General features: G+C 48.0%; 1 long non-coding RNA gene across 1 annotated transcript; it reads left to right on the plus strand.

Moving 5' to 3' along the window:
* Positions 1-391: 391 nt before the first annotated feature.
* On the plus strand, positions 392-20,680 carry LOC149500032 (uncharacterized). The gene is made up of 3 exons (XR_016325311.1): positions 392-971; positions 2,524-2,701; positions 19,902-20,680. It is a non-coding gene; the product is annotated as an uncharacterized LOC149500032 (long non-coding RNA).
* Positions 20,681-22,958: the final 2,278 nt, after the last annotated feature.

The raw sequence follows: 22,958 nt of genomic DNA on the forward strand, positions 1-22,958 counted from the left end.
GAGAAATCAGAAATAAATTACAGTTTCCGAAGCGAAGCGAGAGCGGGTCGCTAGTAAGTTATAATAGAAATGGCAGCTAACGACTGCCTAATTTTGGAACTTACTCAGTGCCGAGTGTAGGCGTGTAGGACCGTGAAAATGTGAAACAGTAATTATTAATGCTTCGATTTTTAGCTCCTCTAATTAGTATATACTTCATAGTTGTTTGATTTTTGGTATTTAAATATGCAAAGAAAATTAAATGTAGAGACTTACATACCTACATTCTTCGTCCTAAGTCAAGGAATTAAAAAAGGGTATTTTTTTTAAATTTCAAAGCAATTTAGGGTAAAACAAAAATCTTAAGTGGAAACACTGTTAAAAATTATGTCGAAGATTCGTTTTCTTTATGGCGGGAACGCGAGGAGTGAAGTTGTGTGATTTGTTTTATTTTGTCTATTTAGTGTTTCTTCAGGTTTAAATGTGTAATCATGGCGGTTTATTAGCTGTTTAATATCTGTGAAAGAGCATAAATGTGGAAAAATGAAACACACCCGCTGGACGTAACTTCTCGAGATTCTCCAAAAAGTCCACTGAAAAAATCTCAGTAAATGACCACCATTTTACTGAGATTATATTTCACCCCATATCATCTCATCTCATTTCATTTCATTTTGTTTGAGTTTCATTTCATTTCATTTCATGCCATGTTTCATATTAAACAACTTCGACTCATTTCATAATATGATTTTTATTTATAAAAGTTTTCATAAAATTAAAATCAGACTTGACTTAAAGGTCTTAGTTACCAAGTCAAAAAAGTGTCGAAGATTCACGAAGCTTTGGCGTTTGGCCGAGTTTGGCGTCCCTCGCCCATTTCCTGTTTGGAAGGCCGTTGGTGTACAACAGAAACAAGAGGATATTATCCAAATATGTTTGGCCTGGTATGCCAGGCTTCAGCTATCATGAAGACTTGGAGTTTATATGCGTTGGTGAGTCTAATAAAATCGAAATTTTTATTAATTGCCGGAAGCTAAACCTGCTTCATAGGCAAGCCGTTATGGCTTATCCCAATTGAATTGGGGTACCTATAAGTTTCGCTCTTGCTCATGCATAGCTTGTTGCTAATTTGCTTCTGCTCTGCATTATCTCTCTATCTATCTTTGTTAATATTTGTATGCATTGCTCTGCATTAAGTATAGCAAACAAATATTAGTAAATGCGGACGTGTCTACCACGTGCACCTTTACCATGAAGGAGTGACATCGTGTAACAAGAAGAAACTCGACATTTTGTTTGAGTTCGAATAGTGAAGTACCAGCATTTTTACCGTTTCTGTAGTATAGTACAACTGAATCATGATTGATTGAGATTTCAACTTGGTCTCAAAAGATGGATAGTTGTGTTTATGTTGCGATGTCCATGGGTTCCAATACCTATTTATAGCCAGATGCGCCCCACTAGCTTTGGGAAGACACGGAGCAGTACAACCAGTAGTGTTTTGACAAGGAGACCACTTCTTGAGCCAAACATAGTTCTAAATTAAATATGAATCAATGACTTGGTGTCTTGACTGAAAACTTTGAACAAAATCAAATTGAAAAACTCCTAGAAATCTTGATTAAATTTTTTATACGAATTTCATATCCGCAACAATCAGACCAGGTGGTATACCGAGCAAAAGCATCATTGTTTTCTACTACCAGTAAGTATACTGCTCACTTCACACCAGATCAGGAGCAGTGCACATCCACAACCCAACACATGAAGCCAACATTAGCACTTTCAAAATAAACTAAGTATGCAGTACATTATCCAGTAGCACATATCTTCAATATTAAATCTCAACATTATACATTGATTGACATTCTTCACACTTCCACTACTGCATTGGTAATGTGGCAGCTCTGTATTACTACTGACATTATTTTTTGGACCACACACGCTTCACTAAAACTTCATTAAACTCATGAAGCACACTACTCTATAAAACTAAGCATTTATTTGTTACAAGTGCAAGGGAAGCTGTTGGGTCATGTTTTGTTTTAAATAAATTATTTATGACTATTTAAAATCGCCAATTCTTATTCTGTTGATAGATTTAAATAAATGCTTTTGTAAGATTCAGTTATGACAAAACCCTCCCCAAACAGAGTGAAATAATAATTACACTATACAGTTGACATCAGTTACCATTTTTAAAGCTGAATGTCCATAACTATTGACAATATTATTGTGGCTAACTATATTGTAGTATTTATGGGTTATGGTACCACCAAACACTGATTAGGCTTTACATGACGATTTTTAAATCAGTTTTTTTGTCAAAGGTACAAATGTGCTATTTTCATGCAGTTCCCTATATTAGTGCTAAAATAACTAGCTTCTTGCAACCAGACAGGATAGTTAATAGGTAATATATGGTAATAAAGAGATGCATATATAATACGGCTTAGGCTTTTCTTTTCAGTATCCAGACCCTACGTGCCACAGAAATTGGGCTGACTGATAGAAATAATTGTAAAAGAATTTCTTTTATTTCAGGTCACCCCATGCACAATTTCCTATCGATGTTAAGCCATCCTTAGAAGCAGGCATCGATACATGAGAAAAAGGCTTCCTTCGCATCAAACCTGGGACAAATGAGCTGACTTTCGTCGTGAGCCACAACTTTAGGCTGACTGCACTCGAAGAGGGACTGTGTGACACAGAGACACATCAAGTAATTTTAGAAACAATTAATTTATCTAGAATTTCATTTCCTAAACCGCCCTTTGTGGAAAGAATTAAGAGGGTTTTCAAACTACTGAGTGATGATCAGTTGGAAGCAACGTTGTATCCTTTGGACAGTGCAATCGCCGAATTCCGGGTTCAACAAGATATGCGTCAACTGTTGAGTCGCCGAATTCCGGGTGTGAATTACAAAAAACTTCAAAATATTTTATTTTATTATACACATACAACTATGGCATTGTCTGTCATTGGGAGCTTTCAAGTAAGACAATTCAGATTCCTTCCACATTCTATTAAAACCTTAGATAAAGGAGGCTACTGTATGATATTGTTTATAGGGAGGGGGTCTTGTGAGGCTCATCAATACTGACAGCAAAACAGTTCATTAGTGCCCTTGATGTAGACATCACAGCTAAGGCATCAGATATTTTGAAAGCTATTTATTCAATATGATGATGAAGACTGGAAAACGATTGACTTATTAAAAAAATATTGTTAAAAGTTATGGATACCATTACATTAAAAAACTGATTTTTATGTAAAAATTCAACCTGTGTTCCAAGGTTGAATTTTTAGTGTCTGTTAATTGTTGAACAATGTCTTATTTATTCCGAATAAATAAAGGTATATTATAAGTGGTGAAAAATATTGGAATAGATAGGAATATTGCATGGCACATGTGAGTGAACAAGACAATGTTAACAGCTATTCATGTTTTACACACATACACACACACACACAACATCAAAATGATTTTCATGAAATGTTTAGATGTAAATTTTTCAAGGGTTTTTCAGTAGTATTTTCCATATGTTGTGTTTCTCATGTTGAACACATTTCATATTAAAGAAATATTGGTCGCTAGTAGTATCCACGACTTTATCCATTTAAACTCCAGTAATCGTTTATAACTGCATCGTACAATAATTGAGAGCCACTCGTTCTTTAAACCTCGTTCAGAGACGCCGATATTTCTTGCGAAGATTATTGAAATTTCCTGGTGTTTAATTGTTCTTGTTTCTTAATCGGAGTTCCGTTGGAATAACGATCGTAAGCCCGGGTTTAACGCAACGTGGGCGCGCGTGGCAATTAGGCGACGAGTGCCCGTAAAGTTGGCATCGGTGGTACTGCCCGGGAGTGTCACGTTTATTCGACCGTTCCCCCAGATAGGCTCGCGGCGGACTCGTACTCCATTTCTGACTCGATGTCGGAGCCGGAGCTAGCGGCCTCGGAGGACGCGATTGATACTGCGGGCGCGGGTGGGGAGGGGAAAGCGGCGACTCTGGGAGTACCGACGGGACCTTCGCGGCGGCGGCAATCGGTGCATGGGGGTTCGAACCTAGGCTGGCCTTGTAGGCCTCGAAACAGGACATGTCCGGGCAGAATTCGCGGACGAATAGTGAGAACAGCGCGCTGTCCTCGTCCGTCCGTTTTTTGAGTTTTCGTTTGCAAAGCGAAACAAATTCGCACTGTGTTTTCACGACTCAAGGTCGCGACGCCAGCGACAGTGCTTCGAGAATGCAAAACTCGGTGTGTTCGGGGTCCGCTTATTTGTGCATCAGCCAGCAGCTCTGCCTTGTCATCGTCATCGAAAGATCGTAGGCCCGGATTGCCGCGTTTCTAATTCTTACGAGGTCCTAAGATCGGGGGAAAGTCTGATGCGGTGGAAGCAGTCCTCCACATCGACTTGCTTTGAAGATCTTATGATCGCCGTCGAGACGTGATCAGTGAAGATGTTTATGGATTCGACTGTGTCCTCGGGGGATGGAGTTGAATCCGGGCCGCAGGGGAGAATTGGTGGAGCGGTGTCAGCTAAGCACGTGCCCAGCTTCTTCCAATCCACCATGGTCCTCATATCTGGTTCGCGGTTGAGTGGGCGACCGAGCTGCATGACGACAGGTCGGTGGTCTGAGTCGAGTTCTGACATCGCCTCGATGGAGCGCAAGCGCAGAGTTACGTTCCTCAGCAGTGCCAGATCTATTGTGCTCGGACGACGCGCGGCGTTGTACGGATAGCACGTGGGGGTCGGGGGGTTGAATATCTCGAATGTGAGGTCGTCTATGAACGCGTCGAGACGCCTACCGTTCACATTCGTGCGATGGCAGTTCCACCTAGTGTGGTGGCCATTTAGATCGCCTGCCAGAATGACCGCGTCGCTCATACCGAGCAGTGTCTCGACGTCACTGCTCAGGAGGGTTTGTCAGAGGGGAGATAAACGGATGCGATGACGATCGGCTGGTGTCCCGTCAGCGCGATGCGGCACACTGACGCCTCGATATGTAAGAGCGAGGGAGTATCGAGAGGGACGCAGTGCAGGGCCCTCCTATAGTAAATGACAGTCCCGCCTTGGGGCGGAGAGTCTGTCATTCCTAACCATGACGTAATTCGCGACTTTGGGGTCGCGACGCGAGGGCTTTAGGAAGGTCTCCTGCACCAGAAGGATGTCGATGAGATTGTCGCGTAGAAACTCATAAACCTGGTCGCGCTGACGCGCAAGTCCGTTAGCATTGTAGAATGCTAACTTCAAAGAATGGGGTTTAAGTCTCGCGTTGTACGCCATTGATTACCGGTAATCAAACCAGCGTACGCTGGACGAACTCGATGACGTCCATGTGGTCGAACGTCGCGTATATCCTGTCTTCGGCCGTGACCGCCCTGCGCATGGCGTCGGCGAACGAGCGCATGCGGTCGATGTTAATCGCGGCGATATAATCGCGCACGATTGAGAAGTCGTTTACGGCAGGGCGCGCGGGGCCGGGGCGAGGCGCGGGACCGGGCGCGGGGGCGGGGCGCGGCGCGAGCAGGGGCTGGGGTGCCGGTGGTTTCCCTGCCAACGTGAGCGGCAGCGGTTTTGCCCACGCGGAGACGGTGGGCACCGGTGCCGGCACGAAGGCAGGTTTCGGCGCGCGGGGCGCCGAAGTCTTTGGGCCGACGGTTTTCGGTGGCGCGTTGGCCAGACGCTTCCGCGGGGCCTTGGGGCATCCGCGGTAGTTGGCCGTGTGGCCCTGCTTTTGGCAGAGCACACAGCTCGGCGGTTCGGTCGCGGTCTCCTTGACCCGCGAGCAGTCGGCTGTCGCATGGTCGCCGAGGCATTTAACGCATCGCGGACGCGCGTGGCAATTCCGTGCGGAATGGCCGTAAAGTTGGCACCTATGGCACTGCCCGGGAGTGCCTTTTTTGTGTGGGGCCTCGACGGTGACCCCTGATAAACCGCAAACGGTGCGGAGACTTGAGGCAATCCGTTTGCCTTCCGGAGTAGGTTCAAGCGCGACGAGAACCATGTTATACGGGAACTTGTCCCGACCGCTGTGCATACGGTGCACACTTACTATCGGGTACGCCTGCCCGATAAGGTCTTCCTTAATTAGCTCGACGTCGAGCTCCTTTGGTACTCCGCGTATTACTACGCGGAGCTCGCGGTCCTCCTGGAGTGCATAGGTGTGGTAGCCTATGCTCTCCTTTCGGAGGTAAGAAGTGAGGGCCCTATGGTCGCCCGGCGTTGCGACCTTAATTTGGATCCCGTGCGCGAGATTACGCGCTTGGTAATAATTTATTTTATTGGCCGTAAGGGCCTGGGATACCCGGTTGCACGCGGATTTTTCCCGTAGGATTATGGGCGGGGGCGCGGCGATTTTACTGACGGGCGCGGGTTGGGGTCGCGGCGACGGGGTTGCGCGGCGAGGGGAATCGGGTGAGACCACGACTTTAGGTCGCGATGCGTTCGCGGCCTTGGGTTGTTTCGGCGCCGAGGACGGTTCCACGGCGCGGGCGCGTTTTTTACCGCGCGTGACGGTTTTGAACCCATCGGAGGTTCCGGGCTGCGGGCTCGTTGCGGACTCGGAAGTCCATCTCCGATCCGGTATCGGAGTCTGAACCGGAGTTGGCGATTGACGACGCGACGGACGAGATCGGTGTAAACGTCGCGGGTGCGTTAGGCGCCTCGCTGGCGCTAGGTGCTTCATGAGTCGCTACGTGAATACGTGCGCTCGAAATGGATTTGGGGGCGGGGCATGTTTGCGCGGCTCTGAACGACGCGGCGAGGGACGCGGGCGGGGGGGAACTTGCGCGGGCGGCCCTGTAGGCCGCGAATTCGGCCGTGAGGTTCGATAAGATTGGGTACTTTTCGGCAAGTAACCCGAGAAACCCTACCAACTCTTCTTCCATGGTTTTGGTTTTTTGCCCGGGGGGGCGTCCCCGGGACTTAAGGCAAACTCGCCGAAAGGCGAGTCCCCTGAGTAGGAGTTATACCCCTGCGCTGTGCCAGCTAACAAGGGGGGAGTGCCTTTGCCGTGAAACGGCAGTCAGCTGGGGATTGGGGTGGAAGTTGGGAAGGTGGGGCCCCACTGGGTTGTGAGTGCCACAACAAGCGGTGATCGCAGTGGGGGGTTAGTCTTTAAAAAGACTGTTTTGCACGCCGAATAAATAAATAAATTTAATAAATGAGATGAGTGGATGATAATGTGAAGTTGTCGTTACGAATGCACAATCAACAAGTTCGAGTTGTTTTTACGACACAAGGTCGCGACGCCAGCGACAGTGCGTCAAGAATTCACAACAATGCCGCGATCGGTGCGACAACGACAATGCAGTGAAACTCAAGACACAAGATCGCGACGGCAGCGACAATTTTTCGTAAGAACGCGTCCGGACTGTACGACGATGCAATCGGAACTGAGCCTCTGTAAGAATCTGTTTTTTTTTTATTCCTACCTATGCTGATAGCCTTGAGAGGCTATGTCAGCGTAACCCTAACTTTAGTAGGTGAGCTCACGGGGCTCAAACCTGACGATGTTGCTAACACGAACCCTAGCAAGAGCCGTGCTTCGCAGAATCTACCACCGGATCGGAAACGCGACCCACTGAGAAGATCCGGCGAGAAACTCAGTGGGCTGTGTCTAAGAGTTAATTTACTCGTCGAGCCCTTCGTCGCAAGCGACGGGTTCGACGAGAACGGTGACCGGTGCTTGAAGTACCTAAAAGCACCGTTAGTGGATCGGGAGGATCCGAGATGACGTGTTTTGGGCGACGTCGACTGCTTTCCATTCTGTCCGCAGGATCGGGAATGTAGTTACCGGCGGCCACGATGAGAGGGTTCTCGTGTCGTGCCGCTTTATCGAAGTGGCGCATGGACGCCGACTGCAGATACTTACTGATGGACTCTTAAGTCCAGGTCGTCATGGAGGTCGACATTCCTGACGAACCACGGGGCTCCGACGGCTATCCTGCAAAAACGGGATTGAATGATTTGGAAGGATTTTAAGTGTATGCGGGCCGCGTGAGCGAACACTACACTTGCATAGGTCATGACGGGGCGTATGCAAGTTTTGTAGAGTGTCACCTTATTTCTAAGGGACATTTTACTTCGCCTACATATCATCGGGTAGAGACGTCCTAGAATGAAGGCGGCACGGTCGCGTACCGTCTTAATGTGGGGGCGGAATGTCATCCTACTGTCGAGTGTGACGCCTAAGTATTTGACCTTCGGGGCCCACGGTATGGGCTGGTCGAACATCGTGATTGGGCGAACGGCGGGGGCGGGGGTGTTGACGCGCCTAGTCGGGAGAGGGATGCTCAGCGTGGTGTTCGGAGGGCGACCCCTTTTGAAGAGCACCGCTGTGCTTTTCGTGGGGTTGATGTCGATGCGCCACTTCCGGAACCACTGTCCCATGGTGGTAGCTGCGGTCTGAAGTCGTCGATGAAGCAACGCCTTCTTCCTACACGAGTAGTAGATGGCGGTGTCATCGGCGAAGAGCGCCAGATGGGTCTCCGGAGACCGGGGTATATCGTTGATATACAAACTAAATAGTAACGGGGAGAGGGCGGAGCCTTGCGGGACTCCGGCTGTGACGTGACGGGGCCGGGAACGCGTTCCCTCGACTCGATATCGGAACGAACGGTTCGACAAGTAGTCTCGTATGATGAGCACGAGTCTGTCTGGCACTCCCATGTTATACAGTTTGTATATCAAACCGTTGTGCCAGACTTTGTCGAACGCCTTCGCTATATCGAAGAAGAGGGCTCCTGTCGGAATGGGTTTCCGCCTGTTCAGCCCTAGTAAGATGTGCTCCGTGAGGCGGTGCACTTGATGGACGCACGAGTGTCTGGCGCGGAATCCAAACTGCTCGTCTATCAGAATTTTGTTCGCGGATACGAAGTCCCAGAGGCGTTTACGAAGGAGCCGTTCGTATAGTTTGCCTATCGCCGGGAGGAGACTGATGGGGCGGTAACTCGCGGTTTCGTTTTTCGGTTTGCCCGGCTTGTGTATGCCGATAACGTCCGCTTCTTTCCACGCCGCGGGAAAGATGCAGTTCGTCATAGCAGCATTTAGTATGGTGGCCAACATCGTTATCAGTTGGGCTGGTAACAATTTAAGCGCGCGGTTGCGGATGCCGTCGGAGCCGGGAGCTTTCCGTGGTTGTAGGCTATCGATCGCCTCCTTAACCTCGGAAGTGGTAATGGGGGGTAACGCGTCCGAGGGCGGCAGGGAAGCTCTGCGCTCGACCTCCCTGTCGACGAACTCGGTGTGTTCGGGGTCCGCGTGTTGAGTGCTGGTGGTGCACTGCTCTTGCAGTGCATCGGCCAGCAACTCTGCCTTGTCATCGTCATCGTAAGCCGGTGATTGGCCTGAAGGGCGTACGAGAGGCGGCATAGTGGCTATAGTTTCGGACTTCAGGGTCCTAGCTAGTTGCCAGTATGCTTTGGTGAGTGGGCGCGAGTTCTTCTAAATACCTATCCCAGTTTTCGTTTCGGGCGTCGCTTAAGCGGGATTTGACCTCCCGCTGTAAGCGACGCATCCGAGTCCGGTTTGAATCCGTGGGATATCGATCGTAGGCCCGGATTGGCGCGTTTCTAATTCTTACGAGGTCCCTAAGATCGGGGGAAAGTCTGATGCGGTGGAAGCAGTCCTCCACATCGACTTGTTTCGAGGATCTTATGATCGCCGTCGAGACGTGATCAGTGAAGATGTTTATGGATTCGACGGTATCCTCGGGGGATGGAGTTGAATCCGGGCCGCAAGGGAGGATTGGTGGAGCGGTGTCAGCTAAGCACGTGCCCAGCTTCTTCCAATCCACCATGGTCCTCGTATCTGGTTCGCGGTTGAGTGGGCGACCGAGCTGCATGACGACAGGTCGGTGGTCTGAGTCGAGTTCTGACATTGCCTCGATGGAGCGCAAGCGCAGAGTTACGTTCCTCAGCAGTGCCAGATCTATTGAGCTCGGACGGCGCGCGGCGTTGTACGGATAGCACGTGGGGGTCGGGGGGTTGAATATTTCGAATGTGAGGTCGTCTATGAACGCGTCGAGACGCCTACCGTTCACATTCGTGCGATGGCAGTTCCACCTAGTGTGGTGGCAATTTAAATCGCCTGCCAGGATGACCGCGTGCCCCATACCGAGCAGTGTCTCGAGGTCACTGCTCAGGAGGGGTTTGTCAGGGGGGGAGATAAACGGATGCGATGACGATCGGCTGGTGTCCCGTCAGCGCGATGCGGCACACTGACGCCTCGATATGTAAGAGCGAGGGAGTATCGAGAGGGACGCAGTGCAGGGCCCTCCTATAGTAAATGACAGTCCTGCCCTTGCGGGCGGAGAGTCTGTCATTCCTAACCATGACGTAATTCGCGACTTTGGGGTCGCGACGCGAGGGCTTTAGGAAGGTCTCCTGCACCAGAAGGATGTCGATGAGATTATCGCGGAGAAACTCATATACTTGATCGCGCTGACGCGCGAGTCCGTTAGCATTATAAAATGCTAACTTTAAGGAGCGCGGTTTTTCCCTACCGTTGTTGGCCATTGATTACCGGTAATCAGGCCAGCGTACGCTGGACGGACTCGATGACGTCCATATGGTCGAACGTCGCGTATAGGCGGTCATCGGCCGTGACCGCCCTGCGCATGGCGTCGGCGAACGAGCGCATGCGATCGATGTTAATCGCGGCGATATAATCACGCACGATTGAGAAGTCGTTTACGGCAGGGCGCGCGGGGCCGGGGCGAGACGCGGGACCGGGCGCGAGGGCGGGGCGCGGCGCGAGCAGGGGCTGGGGTGCCGGTGGTTTCCCTGCCAACGTGAGCGGCAGCGGTTTTGCCCACGCGGAGACGGTGGGCACCGGTGCCGGCACGAAGGCAGGCTTCGGCGCGCGGGGCGCCGAAGTCTTTGGGCCGACGGTTTTTGATGGCGCGTTGGCCAGACGCTTCCGCGGGGCCTTGGGCCATCCGCGGTAGTTGGCCGTGTGACCCTGCTTTTGGCAGAGCACACAGCTCGGCGGTTCGGTCGCGGTCTCCTTGACCCGCGAGCAGTCGGCTGTCGCGTGGTCACCGAGGCACTTTACGCACCGCGGACGCGCGTGGCAGTTGCGCGCGGAGTGGCCATAAAGTTGGCACCTATGGCACTGCCCGGGAGTGCCTTTTTTGTGTGGGGCCTCGACGGTGACCCCTGATAAACCACAAACGGTGCGGAGGCTTGAGGCAATTCGTTTGCCTTCGGCAGTTGGTTCCAACGCGACGAGAACCATGTTATACGCGAATTTGTCGCGCCCGCTGTGCATACGGTGCACACTTACGATCGGGTACGCTTGCCTGATTAGGTCTTCCTTGATTAGCTCGACGTCGAGCTCTTTTGGTACTCCGCGTATTAGCTCGCGGTCCTCCTGGAGTGCATAGGTGTGGTAACCTATGCTCTCCTTTCGGAGGTAAGAAGTGAGGGCCCTATGGTCGCCCGGCGTTGCGACCTTTATTTGTATCCCATGCGCGAGATTACGCGCTTGGGAGTAGTTAATTTTGTTGGCCGTAAGGGCCTGGGATACCCGGTTCCACGACGACTTTTCCCGCAGGATGACCGGCGGCGGCGCGGGAATTTTGCGGACGGACGCGGGTTGGGGTCGCGGCGACGGGGTTGCGCGGCGAGGGGAGTCGGGTGAGACCACGACTTTAGGCCGCGACGCGTTCGCGGCCTTGGGTTGTTTCGGCGCCGCGGACGGTTCCACGGCGCGGGCGCGTTTCTTACCGCGCGTGACGGTTTTGAACCCATCGGAGGTTCCGGGTTCGGGGCTGGCGGCCGACTCGAACTCCATCTCCGACTCGGAGTCGGAGCCGGAGCTCGATGCCGCGCATGACGCGATCGACGCGGGCGCGGGGGTGGGGGGCGACATCGGCGAGTCGCGGAGTACCGGCGCGGGAGGCGACAGCGGAGAGTCTCGGAGTGCCGGCGCGGGAGGCGACAGCGGAGAGTCTCGGAGTTGTCGCGCCCGCTGTGCATCCGGTGCACACTTATGACGGGGTAGGACTGACCTACCAGGTCGTTCTTTATTTGATCTGTGTCTAATTCTTTAGGAACTCCGCGTATTACGACGCGGAGTTCACGCTCCTCCTGGAGCGCATAGGTATGATAACCTATGCGTTCCTTGCGGAGGTACGCGGTCAACGACCTATGGTCGTCGGATGATTCAACCTTGATCTGAATTCCATGCGGGATATTCCTCGCATGGACGACATTGATCTTTTGGGCCTTAAGGGCCAGGGACACGCGATCCCAAGAAGACTTTTCCCGCAGGATGACCGGCGGCGGCGCGGGAACTTTTCGGACGGGCGCGGGCCCGGGGCGCGGCGACGGGGTTGCGCGGCGAGGGGAGTCCGGGGTTATGACGGTCTTCGGCCGCGAGGCGTTCGCGGCCTTGGGTTGTTTGGGCGCCGTGGGCGGATCCACAGCGCGGGCGCGTTTTTTGCCGCGCGCGACGGTGGTGAACCCTTCCGAGGTTCCGGGTTCGGGGCTGGCGGCCGACTCGAACTCCATCTCCGACTCGGAGTCGGAGCCGGAGCTCGATGCCGCGCAAGACGCGATCGACGCAGGCGCGGGGGTGGGGGGCGACATCGGCGAGTCGCGAGGGCGTCCCCGGGACTTAAAGCAGCCTCGCCGAAAGGCGAGTCCCCTGAGTGGGAGTTATACCCCCTGCGCTGTGCCAGCAACAAGGGGGGAGTGCCTTTGCCGTGAAAACGGCAGTCGGCTGGGGATTGGGGTGGAAAGTTGGGAAGGTGGGGCTCCACTGGGTTGTGAGAATGCCACAACAAGCGGTGATCTCAGTGGAGTTTTAGTCTCGAAAGAGACTGTTTTGCTCGCCGAATATATAAATGAATTTAATATATGAAATGGATGAGTGATAATGAGTTGGCGTTACGAGTGCACAACAACAAGCTCGAACTGTTTTTGGGATTCAAGGTCGCGACGCCAGCGACAGCGCGTCGAGATGGTCTCCGGAAAGGATAAACTTCCAGACGATCGTTTGTTTTGCTGCTTCTTTCGCTGTTGCGTCGTCGATGGCTTAGCGCGATTCCATTACCGGTCCTTTCAGGCTGGTGCCGTTGTCCGACCTATCCACGTCGAACAATCTTGGAGGGTTGCTTGCTCGGTATCGCTACTCATAATCCCTTTAAGGTATGGGACACGAGGTCTCACGACTCGAGCTCAATGAATACGGTGACCTAAGTTTTGAATGTTGGTGGTAGTTACCAGTAGCAAATGCATTAGTCTACTGGTAGATGCATAGGACGTATCTGGGCGTCGACGGTGACTGGTCGTGAGGAGTTTGAGCAGGAGGGTAACTACCCTTAGGTTAGCGGCGGCCACGAGCATCGCGTTGTCGCTGAGGCGGCGGTGCTACTCGTAAGTGCACAAACTTCATCTTCCTATGAAGCCGCGGTAGGGTCGCGCGTCTCTGTGGCGGGGGGGGGGGTTGCGAGGTCTAGTGCATGTTAACCGACGTGGTGGTGGAATGCTATTGAATTGTTGTTGTGGCGAGACGCCGGGGCTTGTCGCTGGTGACAGACTGAGCACAAGTTCAGCTGCGACGTATTACTGGAGTTTACTTTATACTCGTATAGTATTTCATTTTAAATTAAAATTTGAATCCGATAGCGCTAACAGAAATGTACAGTTTATATAAAAAACTAAACCTAAAATAATAACTCAATGAAATATCATCATTACTTCTATCTATTCCAAAAGCTGTCTCTTTATGTTATTAGTTAATGTAATAAAAATGCGAAATATTAATTGATGTGATTGTAGTCTTTTTACTAAACTCATATGCTAAACGGGGTGTGACGATGAGATGCAACACAGCTTGATGTTAATGTGTGATAAACTTATAAACATTTGTTATGGGAAAGAAAACTTTTGTTTGCTAACGTTTGATTTCACTACTAATTAACCTGTCCATTATTCGTTCTGGTGCTTGAATAAGATCCATTGGACAAAAATTATTCGTCGTGGAAATTGTTGTTAATCCAGTGTCTTATATTTATTTATGAATATCCATTCGAAAAACAGTGTGATAATTTCAACATTAAATTAATTCTTAAAAAAATGATTATATCAAATGTATGACCTGTGACTGTTTTCCTTCAAATTACATACTTTTAACTGTTTCATAAATAGTTAATTATCTACGTAGATAAATAAGTAAGACAGGTCCGAAACGGAAACACAGTATTATTATTTCTATTAATTTTTCTTGGTTGGTTTTTTTTTTTGTTATTGATTGAATAATATTGTAAGAGTTTGTTACATTTTCTATTAAATGTTTATTGTATGTGTGGACGTGCTCACGGCCCACCTGGTGTTAAGTGCTTACCGCAGCTCCTATAGACATCTACAGCGTAAATGCCGCCACCCACCTTAAGATATGAGTTCTAAGGTCTCAGTATAGTCACAACGACTGCCCCGCCTTTCAAACCGAAAGGCGTTAACTGCTTCACGGCCGAAATAGGCAGGGTGGTGGTACCTACCCATGCGGACTCACAATATGCAGGCTCCCTCACTGCGCCTAACAATGTCATTTTATTCGAAGAACTAAACGAACGAAGTTTGTCTCGATAAGATTGTTTTTTTTTTTTTTTTTTATTGCCCTTGTAGGCAGACGAGCATACGGCCCACCTGATGGTGAGTGGTTACCGTCGCCCATGGACTTCAGCAATGCCAGGGGCAGAGCCAAGCCGCTGCCTACCGCTTAATACTCTCCACAAGCCTCGTTTGAAGAAGGACATGTCATAGCGCTCGGGAAACACCGTGGAGGGGAGCTCATTCCATAGCCGGATGGTACGTGGCAAAAAAGACCTCTGGAAACGCACTGTGGATGACCGCAGTGGCTCCAGGTAGTATGGATGAACTCTACTCCGGTGGCGGGCGGTGCGATGGTAAAAACGAGATGCCGGTATCATCTCGAACAATTCCTCAGAGCACTCCCCATGGAACATACGGTACAAAATACAGAGGGAACCGAAGTCCCTCCGCAGACCCAGAGGTTCCAAACGATCCGTGAGACCGGGATTATCGACAATCCGAACGGCCCTCCTCTGTATGGAGTCAAATGGAAGAAGCTGGTATTTGGGAGCCCCGGCCCAGAGATGGGAGCAGTACTCCACGCGAGGCCGGACTTGTGCTTTATAAAGCAAAAGCCTTTGTCCAGGCGTGAAGTACCGCTTCGCTCTGTTGAGGACTCCCAGCATTTTGGACGCCAACTTGGCTTTGCCTTCCAAATGACTCCGAAACTGGACATCGCTTGAAATGTCGACCCCAAGTATCCCAATACTCTCGGAAGGTTGCAGGGATACTCCTTGGAATTGCGGCGCCATGACAAAGGGGTCCTTCTTCGCAGTGAACGCGCAAACTTGTGTCTTTAACGGGTTGAATTGAACCAAGTTCAATTCACCCCATTTGGAGACTCGCCCCAGAGAGTTCTCCACTTCAGACACAAGTTTTGATCGTCTCTCTTGCACCACGCTCCGAGAGAGACTCTGATGGCCGATATATCGCGCATCCCCCGTGCTGTCATCCGCATAGCAATGCATGCCATCAATAGACAGCATGTCATTGATATACAGGATGAAAAGCGTGGGGGAGAGCACCGAACCTTGTGGAACGCCAGCGTTAATGGTCATGGTATCAGAACAGTCACCGTCTACAACGACCGTGATGCTCCGCCCATCCAAAAAGCTAGCGATCCACTTGCAGAGACCCTCGGGGATTCCGTAAGATGGTAGCTTCGACAGAAGTGCCCTATGCCAGACCCTGTCGAAGGCCTTCGCGATATCAAGGCTCACAGCAAGAGCCTCGCCCTTGCTCTCCAAGGCTTCAGCCCACCTGTGAGTAAGGTATACAAGAAGATCGCCAGCTGAGCGACCGTGACGGAAACCGTACTGTCGGTCACTGATCAGCTGGCGATCCTCCAGATACTTCAGGAGTTGTATATTAATTATTCGCTCCATCACCTTGGAAAGCAAGGAAGTTATCGCGATAGGCCTATAGCTCGATGGGTCCGACCGGTCACCCTTCTTGGGGATAGGGTGGACGTGGGCAGTCTTCCATGAAGACGGAACCCTGTTAGCGCAATAAGAGATGCGATACAAACGCGTTAGCGCAGGCGTCAGCTCAGGGGCGCACGTTTTCAGAACCACTGCAGGGATGCCGTCTGGCCCGCTCGACTTATGGACGTCCAGGAGTCGGAGTTCCCGCCTGACTGCACACTGTGTAAAGCAGATCTCCGGCAGGGAACTATCACACCGGAGGATGTTCGGTGGTGTGGCACCCCCGTCGTCCACAGTCGAGTTCGAGGCGAAGAGTTTGACCAGAAGGTCAGCCTTCTCTTTCGCACTATGGGCCAGACTGTCATCGGACTTGCGTAGTGGTGGGAGACTAGACCTGCAAAAGTTACCTTCTGCAGCTTTGGCGAGCGACCAAAAAGCACGGCTCCCAGAGGGATAGCTCTTCAGTCGCTCGCCAATTCTAGCAACGTGCTCCGATTTCGCCCTGGCAATAACCTTCTTGTAGGACCTGGAAGCGGCGTTATATTTCCGCCTTTCCTCTGAGATGTTAGGATCCCGACGTCTCCTAGCATCATCCCATGCCACGTATGCGGACCGCTTGAGGTGTGCAGCATCCCTGCTGGCATTGTTATACCAGGGTCTGCTGCGACCCCCAACGGGCACTTCAGAGGAGGGAATAAACAATTCCATCCCCTGGAGCACCACGTCTTTAAGACGGTCCGCACAGACGTCAGGATCAGCAGAGGAAAAGCAGAACCGCCCCCATGGGTAGGATGCGTAAAACTCACGCAATCCATCCCAATCTGCTGACAAATACTGCCAAACTCTTCGATACCTGGTCGTCGTTCGACGACTAGGACGAGAGAGTGGTGTGGCAGCACGGATAAGGCAGTGATCAGACGATCCAAGTGGAGCGTCGACCACCACACTGTATCCGGCTGGATCGGTGGTCAGCAGAAGGTCCAACAGAGAAGGCTCATGCCCCTCAATATCTGGGACACGGGTGGGCTGTGTCACCAGCTGGGAGAGGCCGTAGGCCAAGGCGAAATCGTAGGCAGCCCGACCCGGGAGGTCAGTGGTTCTGGACCCCAACCACTCTTGGTGATGAGCGTTAAAGTCTCCAAGAACCACCACCTCCGCAGATGGGTACTGCTCAAGCACGCGGTTAGTCCCCTCTTGCACATGCTCTATCAGAGCTGAACCTGCATCACTGCTGTGGGACCTGTACAGGCACGCGTAGACTCGGGTGCAGCCCCCGTGATCTACGCGCAGCCACAAGAGGGACAGGTCCCGTTGTTCGAGGCTTCGTAGACGGCGACAACAGACATCAGCCCGGACGAATACACACACCCCGGCTTTACGCAGGAAGTTGTGCTCCAATACGTAGCCGGGGTATTCAAGGTACGAAGTATCATCCGGAGCAGATATCTGCGTCTCCGTCAGAAAAAGAAGGGCAGGCTGCGCCGTCTCAAGATGGTGGTGTACGGCGTCGAGGTTACTATGTAGACCCCTTACATTGCTGAAATCCACATTAAATGTGGAATGGGGAGTCGCCGACAAAACCCTTTTCCTTTTTCGAACTTTAATTTTTTTTATTTGGAGAGTGGGATTGGGCGGGGTAGGATGTTCGAGGCGAAATCATGACAATACCTGAATAAAGCGCGGAGCACAGTACGTGCTCGACCACGGGTTGCGTGAGCGACTGACGCAGGGCATGGAAGGGCCCCCAGTCCACCCTGCGTGCGATCGCCGGGATCCACTCCGGTCTCCGACTCCGGCACGACGACCGCACGACAGGATTTTACACCGGTTGGCGGGACAGCTTCCCGGGGCGGAGTTTAGTAGTGACACCCGGGTTCAGGTCCCCAACTGACCGGCGGGCGGCGGCGAACACCGTTTCACTGGGTCTCCCTATACCCCCGTCAAACAATCACGTCCCGCGAGCTCACACGCACGTCTGCTCCGCATGTTCCAGGTATCGCCAAGATTCACCCCCAACAAGGAAGAGGAAAGGGAAGGAATAACACTGGCTCTCCAACCCACACGCCGGAACACAGCTAGGCTATTTGGCGGCGGACTCTAGTTGGAGGGTGGTCGCCAGCCAGTCGGACAAGTCCTACCACCGATTATGTATTCGGCTCCCGTTTTGCACCACCCAGGGGTCACTTGTAGGGAATCGCGGGTTAAACCTACGGAAGCGGGAAGCAATCAACCCCTGTGTCTCAAGTGAACTAATTTTTCCTTTCTTTGTGAAATATGTACCGTAGAGTGGAGCTATTTTGGAAGATGAGTGCTACTTGAGACACTGAGCGGTACCTAGCAGATTTGCCCAAGAATTTTTTGAAGTGAAACTTCTTTAGGCTCATGAGGGTAAAATTTTTACAGATGTAACGCATAGACCTATGATGTAACGTCACGCAGGTATGCGATGGAAGTGTCATATTTAACTCAATCGGAAACATGAGAAACGGTGCCAGTAAATCAAACTACTATTGAAATGAAGTACTTGTCAAATGTCAGTAGTAGTAGTTGTTGTATTTTTCCAACTGGAAAGGCAAATGTATCATACCAGCCTAATATTTTGTAATTTTTTTGTGAAAAATGTTAATAGGAATTGAAATGAAATGAAAAGAATTAGGAATATTAATCAAATAGCATGAAATTAAATTAGTCAGTTTTGGGTGGTGACTTTAACATTAATTTTGCAGTTGATAATTCCAAACCATTAATTAACTTTCTAGAAGAAAAACTTAGTCTACAGCTAAATAATAATCCAAACACATCAACTACAAACACGAAACACGAACTTATATTGCATATTTTACGTATCATAATGCTTTAGTCACAACAATACCAATAGAGATCGCGTCGAATAATGTAAATATTGAAGAAAAAAAAAAAGAAAAAAATTATATTTTATATTAATTTTCAACACTTAATATTTTAATGACAATTAAATTCCTAACATATCTTCCTTTTCCCTTTCTCTAAGTCTCGGAAATGTAAAGTATTAGATTTGTATAAATATAAGCAAGACTTATAAATTAGTTCGCCAAAGAAGTTTCACTTCTGACATGTGTACTTTGTACGCACGCACTTTTTTTTCCCCTGCTCATGCCGTTAGCCTTGAGAGGCTACATCAGCGTTACCCTAGCGTGTAGGTGAGCTCTCAGGGCTCAAACCAGAGGTGTTGCTAACACTGGTTCTAGCAAGAGCAGTGCTTCCCAGAATCTACCACCGAATCGGAAACGCGACCCGCTGAGAAGATCCGGCAAGAAACTCAGTGGGCTGTTTGTGGGTGTACCGATACACTGTGCATAGTCGCAGACTCAAAGGTAGGCTTGGCCCTCGACATCGAAGCCGCGGCGGCTTGCGAATTGCTGTTGACGCAGGCGGCTCTGAAACAGTTGTACTGTGCGATAAGACTTTTAGCGGTTACATTGGTAGTGCTGACCAATGGTTCGAGGCGTTATCGGAAGTGAGATAACTATGATAATTAATTAACACAACTGGTTAATCGTAGAGTTTATTCGCGACTAAAACTTAAAAAGTAAAAAGCAACGCAGCTTGCGGGCGCAGCCGCATGTTATGACCACGCACAATTTTGTTTATGAGTCTTGAGACCTTAGAACTTATATCTCAAGGTAGGTGTCGCAGTTACGTTGTAGATGTCTATGGGTAACACTGAATCGATATTTCAAGAATGGGGTTTATCATAATCATAAGTCATAACACTAATACATAAATCACGACTTCAATCAATCTAATCAATGAAGCCTCTTTTTAAATTCATATGGAGCAACTGAATCGATGTTCAATTCTAGAAAATTAACAGTTGATTTTTTTTTGTTTTGGTAAAACACATTTTAGTTGGTGCCGTGGCGTGCAACCTCTTTGACAGGACGTAAGATCTACAACGACTACACATAGACTAAGACAGAGACTTGAGAAAAATATGAAAAGAAAAAAGAGAAATGGAACGAGGGCGGACGTGACTAGCGGCAGGCAGTGCTTTTAATGTCTTCCCTTAAGTGTATAATCTATGGTCTTCCCAAAAGACGGACACGAACTAGACGCCAAGGAAAAAATTGTACTATGTCTTAAGTAAGTAGTCTACCAACGGATCGTCTTTGCGGTGCCACGTCGCCCGGGCCGGATATGTAATTAGCAAATAATGGCCAAAAAACTCAAATATTAATAAGCATAGATATTAAAAACAACCCTGTTACAGTTCACACTGAATAAATATTGAAAAATTGTTATTGCGAATCATGTTGGTGGTGCCACCTATTATCATACTATGTAAGAATACATTTTGTTTGGGTTATTTAAATATAATATATGTAAAATAAACGACTTGGGCTGATGTAAAATTCACTTATATATTTAATGTTAATAATTAGTTACGTTTTATCAATTGTTTGGTAGTAATTAAATTTCAATTTATTTGTATAAAAGAAGTTGTATTTAGTTGCTATAACCATTAAAACCTATTTAAATGGCTGACCGTGAAACCGTGAGAAAAATTAAGGAAGCGCTTGTACAAAATATAAAAAGTTTCATTAGATTGTGTTGCGTTTTCTTTATAACAGAACCCACTGCCTGTTATATTGCCGATATAATACCTCATTAAAAGAATTCACTCAGAATTGGCTTGTTAATCATAAATGTTACACCCAGTACGACAATGATATCGCAAAAAGCTCTTGCCATACTGAAAAAAACACAAGTATATATCAAAATATCGGTACCTACCTACAACAAACAAGTTTAAATCAGTGTTTCTACTTTTAGGGATTTCGCCTTTTTTAGAGCAAAATTGTGATTCAAGTACAACTTATGGCTTGTTTTAAAAATGAAAACTGAATTTAGGGAATTTTACAAATTCTTTATTAGGTGACTATTTATTATATTAAGCTCAAAAGTATTGCTTTATCTTCTTGAGGAAATTCCCCAAATTAGTTAGGATTTAATTCCAACATTTTATTTTACTATTTGGATAGTATTATCAACATTTTTTGTAAAAGGCAATATACATTAATAATGATTTATATAACTATATTTGTTTTCGTTTCTTAAATATTCTCCCGGCATTGAAATTATAGCAAAGAGCTAATTTTATTACGAGAAATTGAGTGTTTTTTTTCGTAAGATTTATGACGTAAATAAAGGCATATTTACACATGACCCCTAAGAGAACGTAATCATTGAAACAGTTCCAAGAGTTTTTGAACATTGACCATAATTTATTAGCTGCAGCTAAAACAAGATGGTTGTGGTAGCCATGATACAACACAAAATTATTAACAGATGCCTGGATCTTGCTTACGACATTTTCAAGATAAGCTTGCATATATACAAGTTCCGAACAACAACATTGGGACCGTCGATCTACCGAGCAGTATCACTGGTTCGGAGGAAGATCTTCCTTTCGTCGCAAACCTACAAACTAGATGTCGGAATCCAGAGAATTGAACACGGCGCGTTCACAAGCTCGTCGTAAACCTACAGCTGTCACTTCAAGCTTAGATCGGCAGGAGACGGGTACGATACGATACCTTGATTATTTTTTCAGAGGCCCTTTTTTAGGAGCCCTCTAATACAAATGATTCATTATTATATTATCTTATTGACCCATTCACTCAAGCATATTTACGTTTCATGAGTTATAACTTCACAAGATACAGGAACAAACGAATATAACACTTTTGACGTGACGTCTTATAATTCGATGGAGCCGGCTGCACGCACGAAAAAACATGACTCATTGAGGCGTTCCATTTAAGGCTTGAAGTGCAACCGAGAGCGCTACGAGCGTCAAAGAGGCCCAAACGGCCTCCGCGTTCGGCAGCGTTCGACATCTGTCTCTCTCCAACTTGAGTGAACGATGCATCCGCGTGGACAGCTGCTATACAATAATATATTTACATTTTTTCATCAAGTATGAAGTTGAGTCAATTGTCCATACAAAATATCTATCAAACAAATAAAATTAAAATTTTCTTTTGAAAAATGAAACCATTCCATCAGTATTTTCTTATGACGTTGTCACGTTCAACTATCGTCAGTAAACCGACTTTACAGACAACCGATTTTTTTTTAACAATAAAAATCAACTCAACTTTACATATTGCCATTGATGATCCAAAAGATGTTACAAAGCTTTCTGTTGAAGCCTTGACCTTAAAAATCACTTCATTTTTTTTGTTTTTTTTTTGGGTATTTATTTTGCAGATTTAAAAATGGTCCAATTTAGACGAGACACTTTTTTATTTGTTATGATGAAATTTAGAAAAGCTATCTATGAAAGATGTATTTGACCATTTTGGGGCTATAATCGTTAAATGCAACATGAAATAATCTGCTAACGAATAACGAAATCAGACTTTAAGCGAAACATGTGTTTCATATTTAAAAAATAAAGCCAATTAAGCTTCAGAGACAACAGTGCTAGTTTTTTTATATATAAAAATCGAAGTGGAAGCATCTTTTCACTATGGATTCAATCTTCAAATACAGAATTGAAGCCGTAAGATTATGCAGTATCCTGAAAAATGAAAAAACTCACTAAAGAAACAGGCTCACCAATGAAAACCTTAACGGAATCACTATCACTATCCTTCACAATCACTATCCCTATATCTGTCTGTCCCTATGTATGCATATATCTTTAAAACTACGCAACGGGTTTTGATGCGGTTTTTTTTAAAAGATAGAGTGATTGAAGAGGAAGGTTTATATGTATAATATTATCCATAAAATAGTGGAGAAATCAATAATAAATTACAGTGTCCGAAGCGAAGCGAGGGCGGGTCGCTAGTAACTTATAATAGAAATGGCAGCTAACGACTGCCTAATTTTGGAACTTACTCAGTGCCGTGTGTAGGCGTGTAGGACCGTGAAAATGTGAAACAGTAATTATTATTA

The sequence above is a fragment of the Bombyx mandarina genome, chromosome 24 (assembly GCF_030267445.1).
Source record: "Bombyx mandarina strain Sakado chromosome 24, ASM3026744v2".
Taxonomy (NCBI): domain Eukaryota; kingdom Metazoa; phylum Arthropoda; class Insecta; order Lepidoptera; family Bombycidae; genus Bombyx; species Bombyx mandarina.